General features: G+C 39.2%; 1 protein-coding gene across 2 annotated transcripts in view; it reads right to left on the reverse strand.

Annotated features, from left to right (window-relative positions):
• The window catches only part of SETD5 (SET domain containing 5), a 93293-nt gene extending 81824 nt beyond the window's left edge, over nt 1–11469 (reverse strand). For both annotated transcript variants that reach the window (XM_054729696.1, XM_054729700.1), the window contains exon 1: nt 11349–11469. The gene's annotated coding sequence lies outside the window, so the exon portion shown is untranslated. The remainder of the gene's footprint in view (nt 1–11348) is intronic.
• Between the last annotated feature and the right edge of the window lie 150 nt (nt 11470–11619).

The raw sequence follows: 11619 nt of genomic DNA on the forward strand, positions 1-11619 counted from the left end.
GAATTCATGCACCTTGAAAGGAACTGTGGGCTGCAAGGTTGTGGTGGGCACAGGGGTAGTTCTCAGCCCATCTTCCACGCCCCCGCCCAGCCCCTCCTGCCACAGCCCCGGTCCCCCATTTGCTGGCAGCCCCACTCCTGCCGCCGCCCCTCCCACGTGCTGACCCTGCTCACACCCGCTGACAGCAGGGAGCGATTGGGTCCAGCGCCAGCAGTGGGTGCGAGCGGAGCCAGCGCTGTCAGCAGTTGTGAGCGGGGCTGGCGGCAGTGCCAGCAGGGGGTGAAAGAGGTGGCTGCTGGCCCCAACTGCCCTTTAGGAGCAGGGGGAGGTAGAGAAGCCCTGAGGGGCGATCAGGGGCAGCAGCGGGTGCAAGTGATGGCTTCCGTGCTGGCAGTGGGTGTAAGTGGGACCACAGCGCACGGGAGCAAAGAATTTTCAGTAACCACCAGAGCAGTGATGGCGAACCTATGACACGCGTAGCCATTTCTGATGACACTCGGCCGCATGCCGAGGATGAAACATTTGCTGCTCCTGAGGATGAAACATTTGCGACTAGAGTCTTGGAGTTAGTTTTTTCCTCAAAGTGACACACTACCCGAGTTATGCTCAATATTTTTGGCAAAGTTTGACACACCAAGCTCAAAAGGTTGCCCATCACTGCACCAGAGGCTTGCCCCAATGACAGTTGACTGGCGCCCTGCCTTGGTCTGGTGCCCCTGCTCCACCATCCCGCCATGGCCAACACCCTCTATGTTGCGTGCTCTGCTGCCTGCTGATGATGCCCACCATGTTCCACGCACGCCCCCTGGTGGTCAGCGCACGTCATAGCAACCAGTTGTTCTGCCATTCGGTCTATTTGCATATTAGGGTTTTATATAGATAGATGTTAAGTGACACCATGTACATGCAACCTCCAACATCCGAAGAGTAGGAACTTTACAATAAATTCTTTTAATAAGTATATTATATGAAAATGAGAGTGAGAGAACCTATAAATTAGAAAGACTCAAATTTATCAACCAAGTGCAATGTCTGGACTTTACCTTGGTTTAAATAAAATCCAAAAGGAGTCCCCTTTTCTATTCTCTCTATTTTGTTGTATTTGGACTTTTTCATAATAATAATAACAAAACAAAAATCAAATATATATCTATCCCTTCCCTTACCAACTATAAGGAAAAGAAAAAGGCATCCTAAAAAATCACTCATGTAAAAAAGGGGGGTTCAGAGAGGACAAAAGATAAATCCTTGCAGAGAGAATCAGAAGAACTATATAAAAGACAAATAAATGGATTGCTATGTAGTGACAATAAGATTCATGATCTTCTGTAATTAGGCCGAGCATATAATTTATGGTCCAAATTGGGACATTTTTGAGAAAGAAATGCCATTATTAATTATTCAGTAGGCATAAACCAGGGTTGTCCTAGGGAAACCAAGACATATGGTCACTCTATCTGTAAAATATTCAATTTTAAAATCATTTTCACAAAAGATATTCAACACAATCCTTTGGGTAACTACTTTCCACAGGAACACATTCCTAATATTAAGTTTTCAGAAAAACTAACGTATTCTACATAAAAAAAACTTTTTGTCTCTTGACTAGTACATAGCTATTTCGTAAAGATGTCCACTCTCTTCTTATTGCTCAGTGTACTCTGCAAACTTCCAGCAATTCCCTTTCATGATAAACTATAAGTGGAAAGTTACACTAACCCAGAACCTTGCTTCTCTAAAAATACATGTCTTCCCACAGGCCCAGTCAGATTCCTATTCAATTTATGAACGGATACTTTATTCCTAGCAATACTTCAAATCTTAATAGCCTAGGGATTAAGTAAGGAAGAGTGAGGTAAAAACATCTGGGTCAGGCCAACCAGCCTAGGCTCCAAAGAAAGAAGAGCTGGCATTATTACCTATTTGGTCTAAGTGGTATGGCTACAGTAACTTCAGAACTCCATATATGATATGTCAGCACAATTTTCATTTTTTGATTTTTAGTAAATATTTTAAATTACTGTTTATATTATGTGCCATCAATAAGGTAACTACCTGTTCAATCTGTGAGTACTTTATGCCACTTTATAAGTTTAAAAACTTTTGCCCTGGTCATCATTGCCCAGTCAAGGGCATGTACCTAGGTTGTGGGTTCAATCCCTGACACCCCGATGGAGGTGGGGGTGGGGGTGGAAGGCACCCAACCACTCTCTCTAAATATCAATGGAAAATATTTTGTTAATATTGGGCAAGGATTAACAAAGTTAAACTTTTAAAATAAAAGTAGCCTAAATATGCAACAATTTGGTACAATGTTAGCCTCATCCTACAATATGCACTGGCATCATGTCAATCTACCCTTATTTTGTTCTATTACTAATCTATGACATTAAAGTTCTAATTGCCATAAATAAAACTAAAATTATCTAGCAATAACAAAAATAAAAGGGGACTTCAAAAATTTGGACTAATGTCCTGGCCAGGTGGCTCAGTTGGAGTGTCACCCTGTACACCAAAAGGTTGCAGGTTCTATCCCCAGTCAGGGTGTGTACTAGAGGCTTCTCTCACATCAAGGCCCCTGCCCTCTCTCTCCCTGCCTCTGAACATATTCTCAGGTGAGGATTAAAAAAAAAAAAAAAAAAAAATTGGACTAGCTTCTACATTTTCCTCAGATCTGTTATTTTTAAAAATCATTCCACCTAATATTTTTCAGTTGTGGGCAAAAAACATTTATTTAACTTGCATGGCTATAGTAGTTTGTGCCACAGAAACTGAGAAAATAAAAATTTATGCATTCATGCAATAATCTAATGCTACATTGAGCATGCAATCAATCATACTGCAGCAACAATCCTTTGTTCTATTTAAAGAGTTTAAACTCTTTTGTCTTTAGAACTAAAATAAAGTTTTAAAAAATGTGCCTAAGTTTCTATCCCAAATGTAATCATAATAACCATTTATTTTTTAAATAATCAGTTCTAACTGTGGCTCTTCCCTTTCTGTCTGGTTTCTCTTATTAAAACAAGTTAACTCGCAATGGCCTACATTAATAAAGAAAAAGGTATCATAAATGCAGAGGCAGTGTAACTGCCAACAGGTCCTTCCAGGTTCTTCTTCATAAATAAAAACCAAACAGTTGATTATTAACTACAGATCATCCTCCTTCACAAAGCCGTGAGAGCAAAAACTATATGTGTCGTGGCATGCAGAAGTTGATGGGAGGAGATAGAATTTTTCAACACAGGCCAAAGATCACAACAGGACAAAAATACACAACCATGAACACGAGGGTGTGTGTGTGTGTGGAGCGGGAAGGAGGGGCGCAGAAAAGAAACAACCTCATATAAAAACGACAAACAATGGGTGCAAATCTAAAACAATGAGATACAATTGATCTAATCACTATTAGAATGGACATATATTAACATGCCAACATTATTAAATATGCTAACATGATACTGAAACAGCCTATTCAGATAATAATTTCTAAGAATTATGAAATAATCCTCTTACTATACTCAGCAATGCACACATTATTAGATTCCTGGATTTTATGAGTCTTCATATTTCAGGAGTGGGAAGGAGAAAATCTCAGCGGCCAAAGGCAACAGTAAAAATGATAAAAATGAAATTTCTTGGTTTTATTTTTTTGGAGGGGAGTGGTGGTATGGGAAAAAGAAGATCTGAAGAACATTAATTATGCAGCTGAAGAAAGAACTCTGAAGAATGAAAAATTTATATTCTAACAACTTCCACTACAATAGAGATAAGCATAAATGAAGGTTTAATTTTTAACATTATTTTAGTTATAAATCTGAATTACACAAATTAGTAATTCTCAATACAAACTACAGAAGAGAGTCTCTCCCTTCAAGCCAATAATAATAATGCAGTGGCGTTTGGCAGTAATAACAACTGTGTGAACAGCCAATGAAAATTAACCATTTTTTTCCCTATAAAGCTAAGAATCTGAAATGGTTTATCAAGAAAGTAGAAGACACTGAAGTTACAAAGTCTCTTTCACTACTGACTTTTAAGAATAGGACAAATGAACTTCATATTTAAGTACATATAAAAAATCCATAATCATAGTAAAAATCGTATTAAACCTTTCAATTTTCCCCTTTTGTCCTAGTTTCTTTTTTTTTTTTCCTAGTTTCTTTTTTGCTGGGGAGAAGCGTTGTGGGGTAATAATAGCAGGAAATCAGGTGGAGCAGCTGCAATGGCAAGATGAGGTACAGTGCTACATTTTACTTCCATTATAGCCTACTGCTGGCTGGGTTTTATTGAAAATGAGATTAGCTGTTTGGGGAGCCAAAGCAGTTATCAACACCTTTGGGATCAAAATGTGCCCCCCTCCCCACCATACTTTTGTCAGGAACTTTTTAGGTCCTCTGGCAAGATTCAGTAACAGGAGCAGTAGTAGCCACAATGAAGATATTTCTAATTATCTGGGAAGTTGGGTATGTGTATGTGTGCAGAGACAATGTTTTCCTCAGAGCAAGCAATGTGGGTCTTAGTGCATGTAGAGAAAACTGTCTGGACTAGAGGCCAGGGTTTGAACTAGATGGCTTCTATTTTAGTCCCACAAATCTATGGAAATAATCCATGTGAATGAATCTTTATTAACAGAAGGAACAACTACCTTAAATTTCTATAGTGATAGAAAATATAGCCTACTAAATCTCATGTTAACATTGTTGCTATTTTACTGATAAAAAAGTTCTAAATGACAATCATAATTAAGTCACTCAAATATCCCTTTTCAGACAAAATATGTCATTGCTGCCAAGACCAATACATACAGAAATTTAAAGTTAAGTAGGTAACACATGTATCTTTCTTTTACAGAGAGAAAAGACACAAAGTTTGGTCAGGCTTGCTTAATATTACAATGTGCATTAACGGCAGTTTTTAGTTACTCTATTAAGTTAAAACAAACACCTCTTCTTTGCTAACAGTCACAGTCTCTGGATCCATAAGTAAAAATTAGCATTGCAGTGTCCTTACAGTTAGTCTACGGTCTGGATAGAAGGGAAAACTTTAAGGCTAGTTTAATAACACTGCAATACAGGTGGCATCTTAATTTAAGCAACAGATGTACTCTTGGAAAACTAAGTTCTGACCAATTATTTCTAAATATAAAATTCTCTTAAAATATATTAAGCATTTAAAAGAAATTCAGCATATACTCCTTTATTAAGGAGGAATCCTTTTGCAATCCAAATAATTGCTATCTAATTTTTCTATGAATGCAATTCTTTAATATTTTTGTAAAAAAAAAACAAAACACCCCCCACAACTAATACACATGTACAAGTATCGACATTTATTTTAAAAGTAACTAAAAATACTGTTCAGGACACTGAGCCTTTTAACATATTAATGAAAACTTCAATTGGGCCCAAATTTTGAATATTTCATTATAATTTTGCTAAAAGTGCCAGATAACCCACAGATCTCTTCCAACTCTAAGACTCATATTAATTCTAATAACATGGATGCAACCACCACACTTTTAGTTGCACAGATGTATCAAACAAGGTAGTGCCAACACCATAAAAGCGGGGGAAGGAAAAATCTCTGGGGAATATCAGGTTCTTCAGGAAGCAGGGCAAGACTGAAACAGTAAGTAGCCTTTCTTCAGTTAGCATTGTACATGATGGCAAGCCAAAATGTAAATGCTGGAGGGTGTTCTCTATATTACTGTTATAAGACTGGAGTTAACGATATGCAACTATTTTACAAAGGGAAACAAATTATTTTACCTATTTTGGTCTAATTCCAACTCAAACAAAGACAATGTATATGTTGAAATTTAAGTTTTATTCAGCTATAATATCCTTTTCCATTTCTTAAATGAGAATTCTGCTCTAGAGGCTCCAGAACTGCTCTACTCAGGAAGTGACTTGTATTTAGGAGTGGAGTGCATGGAATTTATTTTATTTTCATCTACACAAAGCTTTAATTTTTTATTTTTCCTTGGAGGAGAGGATGGGTCCCTACCATATATTCAGGGATATACTAAATTTCAGGTTAACAGTAAAAGGTTGGCACAAATTCAATGCTTCAGTAGGAAATACAAATGATTTCTTTAATTGTATGCCAAAGTGAATAATCTCCCAGGGAAAAGAACCTCCTCCTCCTGTCTTTCCTACCTCCCACCCCTCCCCCACCAACATTGCCTCCCTGCTGTGCAAAGAGCCCTTTGTCCTGCCCCACACTTATCTAGCTGTTTGGCCATATTGACAGGCCAACTAAAGGCATAATAAGGGAGTCAGTATGACATAAGCAGCTGGCAATTTGAAACAAAAATCTTCCTTTCTACTCAGACCAAATCCTGATGCAGAGGTCTCGGGCTCCTCCCATGTTTTCATCTTTTTTAAAAACAGAGCAGCTAGGAATTTGGCATTTTCCCTCAATTAGGTAGCACAACAAAAACTTGATTTCCCAGATAGAAACAAATTCTGTATAAATTCCTATGTCCTTTGCTTTTTGTGTTATTCATAACATAGGTCAAGGAGTATTTCCAGCTCTGGGTTTATATCCATAACTAACATGACTAAGAAAACAATTCTTATTACTTTAAGAGTTTTGCCATCAAAACTCTGAGAATTCTCATGCTACGAAGGAAGAGCACAGAAGAGAAAGCAGTCAGACCAAACCAACAGTCGAATGCATGAGGCAAAACTGGCCAAATAACCTTAGTTTTTAAAAAATAGTAAGATCTTATCCCAATAAGCAGAAAATTCCTTTCCCCTGTCTTTATATCAAAGATAGTTAATGTGATCCTTACATTTCTCCCTGAGGTATTCAGCAAACAAAATCAATATGGTGCAAAAAACTGAGAGCAGGATGGGATTACAAATTCCTTGCTCAGTGAGGGCTAGTATAAAGTGGACTGAGATTTAGCTTCATTGTTCCTTTGTTATATTTCAAATTTGCTTCATAAAGTCTTAAAGAGTCTGAATATATTTAGTCAGAATAAAAAATTCTCTACAGTGATGTTTTCTAACAGCTTCTCCCTCCCCCAAGTTACTGGGTATCTTTTACTTGATTTAGACAAATATACAACAGCACACTTTTCATAAGACTCTGGTTTAACAAAATATGTATTGATAAGTGAAAAAAATTATATTCTCTCATCTTTCATGAATTTCCCTAAATCTTTACAAGGGAAATCAATCACTGCATCAAATGAAAGGTTAAAAATGCCATTTTACCACGTATTTTTTAATTTTTAGCTGTAAAGAAAAGGTACCAATTACTGTCTATCATACTTTTTAAGCCCCTAAACGAATGTTTTAAATCAAATTACAAATAGCAATCATTTGTATTAAAATATACATTATCTCACATATTTTGCAGTAAGAGTAAGTTTTGTCTTAAAATATTGCTATCAAGCTTTAGTTTCCAATACCTGAAACAAATTTTATAAACAAAATTTCAAATTAAACTGACAAATCACCAGAGTGGAACTAGAAGTTATAAGAAAATTATATTCTATTTATGATCCAATTTCTCATTGATAATATGTACCTAATAACCACGGACTATCCTTAACTATGGCCTAATGCTTCATAAGTAATTTCAATACGAAGAGGACAAAATAAAAGTGGTTGTCTGCACATCTACATTTTGCCCTATATTATTTTCCTGTCCAAAGTCAAAATTAAATAACCATTCTCCCCCAGAAAGGCCAGAATAACTTTAGAAAGCATGTAAGGTCCTGGACATAAAACAGTATCAGAAGATATAAAAATTTTCAAGCATATTGATTAAATAAATCCTATGAAAAAGTCCTCTATGATCTTTCAGAAAATAATCACATCAAAATCACAATGGGTTCCAAACAACAGAAAACACAAGTGAAAAAAGTGATTATTTTATAAGGTAACTTTAACATATAACTTAAGCTAAAAAACGTATCTAAAATGTTAAATATGAGTGAAACCATATTTACCTGATATGGCATCTTTTATATATATATGATAGTGGTAAGATTAAAACCACCTAAAAATATTATCCATGAAAGTTTCCGTTTCATTAGTCAGTGTGTATCACTGAGACAACGCAAGCCACATTTGTGAATGACACAACTCATTTCCGTTCTTTTGGTTCCCTGCCACAAATGCCACAGTCATGCTATACATTATAGATTTAAGTACATTTACACAAAGCTAAACATATAAAATTCTGAGGGGAAAAAATATAGCATGCAAGCGCCTTGTGGGGTGGGGAAGAGACAACCCATCTGTTAAGTACTGTATAAAATTGGTGGTATATTTGGATGGTACCTTTCCTTCAAGTACTTCCATACTCAATAAACTGTTCTGTTTAATCAAAGATTTTCCTAATGTGCAGGAGCTGTGGGGGAGGGGAAACCACATAAGAGGCCATCTTCTCAAGTATCCTGTACACTATTTATTTGATTTCTGAATATTCTTTCTGGTTTGTCCTATGTTTCAGATGGATCATGGCCAAACATACACCCTTGTCGTCTTAGAAGACTACATCCAACACACATATAATGAATTCATTTTATAGGTCAAACTTCAAAGAAATAATTCAATTTGCAGAAGTCTATTACTGATACAGAAATTAAGAGAATACTTCTGAAATTTATATTTACAAGTCATTCTGAAAAGGGCGCTTCTTTTTAGAGTTTAAGATTCCAATTTTTTTAAAAAATATTTTATTGATTTTTTACAGAGAGGAAGGGAGAGGGATAGAGAGTTAAAAACACCGATGAGAGAGAGGCATCGATCAGCTGCCTCCTGCACACCCCCAACTGGGGATGTGCCTGCAACCAAGGTACCTGTCCTTGACCGGAATCGAACCTGGGACCCTTCAGTCCACAGGCCGACACTCTATCCATTGAGCCAAACCGGTTAGGGCTAAGATTCCAAATTTAGTAAAATGTTTACAAAATATCTATTCAATAAGGTAAACATGGCCTAACAAATGAAAGAAGACAGACAATGAAATATGAAATGGACTGAAATATTAAAACTCTAATGAAACTTTCAGTCCTATTCAAGCTTTCAGTCCTGTTACAAATCTACAGACAAAAAGAAAAAATCTGCCAAAAAACCCAAAAAAACAAACAAAAAAGAAAAACTCTAACTATGATCCAGTTTCCAGATGCTGCTAATATCCATAAATGGGTAGAAGGTTCTGAATTCCCATCTCCCCACCAATAAAATGCAAACCAGCTCAGCAATGAAAATTCCCAGGAAAGCAAGGTTTCTTCTTCGTCCTGAAGCAGCTATTGCCTAGCTCCCTGCAGCCAACAGCATTAATGGACGCTGCACTGCTGTCCTTCCCTGGAGACGGCAGCCAGCACTACTCAAGCTTCTCACGTAGCAACCAGAGTTCCAGAGCCAGCAGCTGCTGCTGCCTTGTATACTCAGTCCTGTGATCCAACCCAAAGAACCTTTTCCTTACCCCACCCCCACTCCTCACACACTTTTTTTTTTTTTGGACCAATGCTCCATGCCAGAAGAGCTGGAATTATGCTTTTAAAAAGAAACAATCGTAAGGACCTTTTAGTTTTAAACTAAGGGCCTTTTATTAGAAAAACCAATATTTACCAAATTCCAGATATCCATTTTAATTAAGCCACCAATTTAGGAGTGAAGATTAAGCTTTAGTCTTTAAAAGGCCAATTTTCCAAGGACTCTCTTTACAGTCAATTTAAATTTGCAGCTAGAGACAGAGACTTGTGTCAAGCCCTACCAAAGGACTTAATTCATTTCTGAATCTTCATGACAATCTGAGTAAACCTTAAAAACTCTAATCCCATAACTGACCAGAATTTTTGGATATAGAAGAAAACAAATGATCCTCCTGAGAAAACTGGAAGAAATCCAATAAAAAAAATTTCCTGTGTTCTTCAAGAGGCCCAGAATTTGTGAATATTCTTTGCTTTAGTCCTAGCTCAGATTCCACACATCTAAAATTACAACTTTTTTTCATGAGTGACCTAAAAGCATTAGTGATATAAAATTAACCACCAAGAAATTTTCCCAAATAGGGGGTACACAAACATTCTCCTGAAAAGCTCATAAATGCTCAACTCAGCTGGATCCCACCCAACCAAAAGTTTTTTTTTGTTGGATCTGCCCAACAAAAAAAATCTAAGTATGGTCTTGGTTACAAGTCATTTATAAGCAACTCCTTTAGTCAAATGATGCAAGAACATTAGCAGAGAACCTGGGGATTCTTTCAGTACTATGAGCAAGGGAGGAAAGGGGAGAAATGAACTAAAAATATAGACAAAGCTCAGTGGAACCCCGAGATCTGGGCACGAAACGAGTTACTGGTGAACACATTGCACAAGTAACATGAGAAAGCAGAAAATGCAGGTCATACATGCACCCCTGACCCAGACCAGCAGAGCTGGCTGCAAGCGTCAGTATCCAAGGGAAAGATCAGTTATTCCTAAGAAGTGAGAAGCAAAAGAGCTCTATAGAATAAATTAGCATAGAGGGGGGCTTTCCCAACAGTTCAACTTTCCCTCTCACGCGATTCACCTACTTAAAAACCAGGGCTTTTTCTCACCGTCATTCACTTCGCATCCCTTAGCTTCCACGCAGGGGGAATGGGAATTCATAAAGGGTAAATTTTTCTGCCTTTAAAGACCTTCTCAAATGATCGCTCTCCACGCCCAAGGCTGGGAGAACGACACAGTCTGGCTCAACTCCAAGCTCAAACCCTACAAATTCAATAATAGGACTATTTCGGAGATACTGGGGCAGAAGCCACTGAGAACCCCAAAATGTGAAGTGGGGCTGGCGAAGGTAATGTCTTCAGTGTGGGAAAGGAGGCAATCATCTGGGATGGGACCCGAGAACGAGAGGAAAGGCGTCCAGGAACATTGTGAAGAGACAGAGGCCCCCAGAACGATCAGAGTTGTCACCAGGCCGCGCGAACCGGGGTTGCTGGGGTGGGGATTTGGGGAGGGGGGAAAAAGTATGCCTGTGTATTTTAAGAGGACAGCCAAGGGCCTAGCCTCAAATCAAAGGTAAACGTGGACTAGGCAGTTCCCAGGAAAAGGGGTGAAGAGACGTTGGGGGAGGGGAAGCGTCCTGACCCAGGAAAGACATGAAAAGGGTAGTGGGGTCGACTAGATTACGAAGGGGATCTCTCTCCCTGGGAAAGAGGAATGCAATGGTGTATAGGGGGGTGACGAGGGGGGATGAGAAGGGGCAGCATCCTCCTGCTAAGAGCCTGGGGAGGGCCAGGCCCGAGTCCCGAAAGCGAGCGCGGGGAGACGGAGGAGGTGACCCTTCCCTCCCCCGGGGCCCGGTTTGAGGGTAGGTCCCTCTTTTCTGTCGGACCCTTACCTTGTCCCAGGCGCTGCCGGGGCCTGGGCCCGGGCTGCGGCGCACGGCACTCCCGGGAGGCAGGAGGACTCGAGTTAGGCCCAACGCGGCGCCACGGCGTTTCCTGGCCGGGAATGGCCCTTGCCCGTGAGGTGGGGGTGGGGGCAGAAAGGCGGAGCGAGCAAAGGCGGGTGGGGGAAGGGCCAAAGGAAGGGGGGGGCGGCACTACAATGTTGGCGGACTGGCGGGACTGGGGCTGCGTGAGTCTCTGAGCGCAAGCGGGCGGCGGCCG

The sequence above is a fragment of the Eptesicus fuscus genome, chromosome 18 (assembly GCF_027574615.1).
Source record: "Eptesicus fuscus isolate TK198812 chromosome 18, DD_ASM_mEF_20220401, whole genome shotgun sequence".
Lineage (NCBI taxonomy): Eukaryota > Metazoa > Chordata > Mammalia > Chiroptera > Vespertilionidae > Eptesicus > Eptesicus fuscus.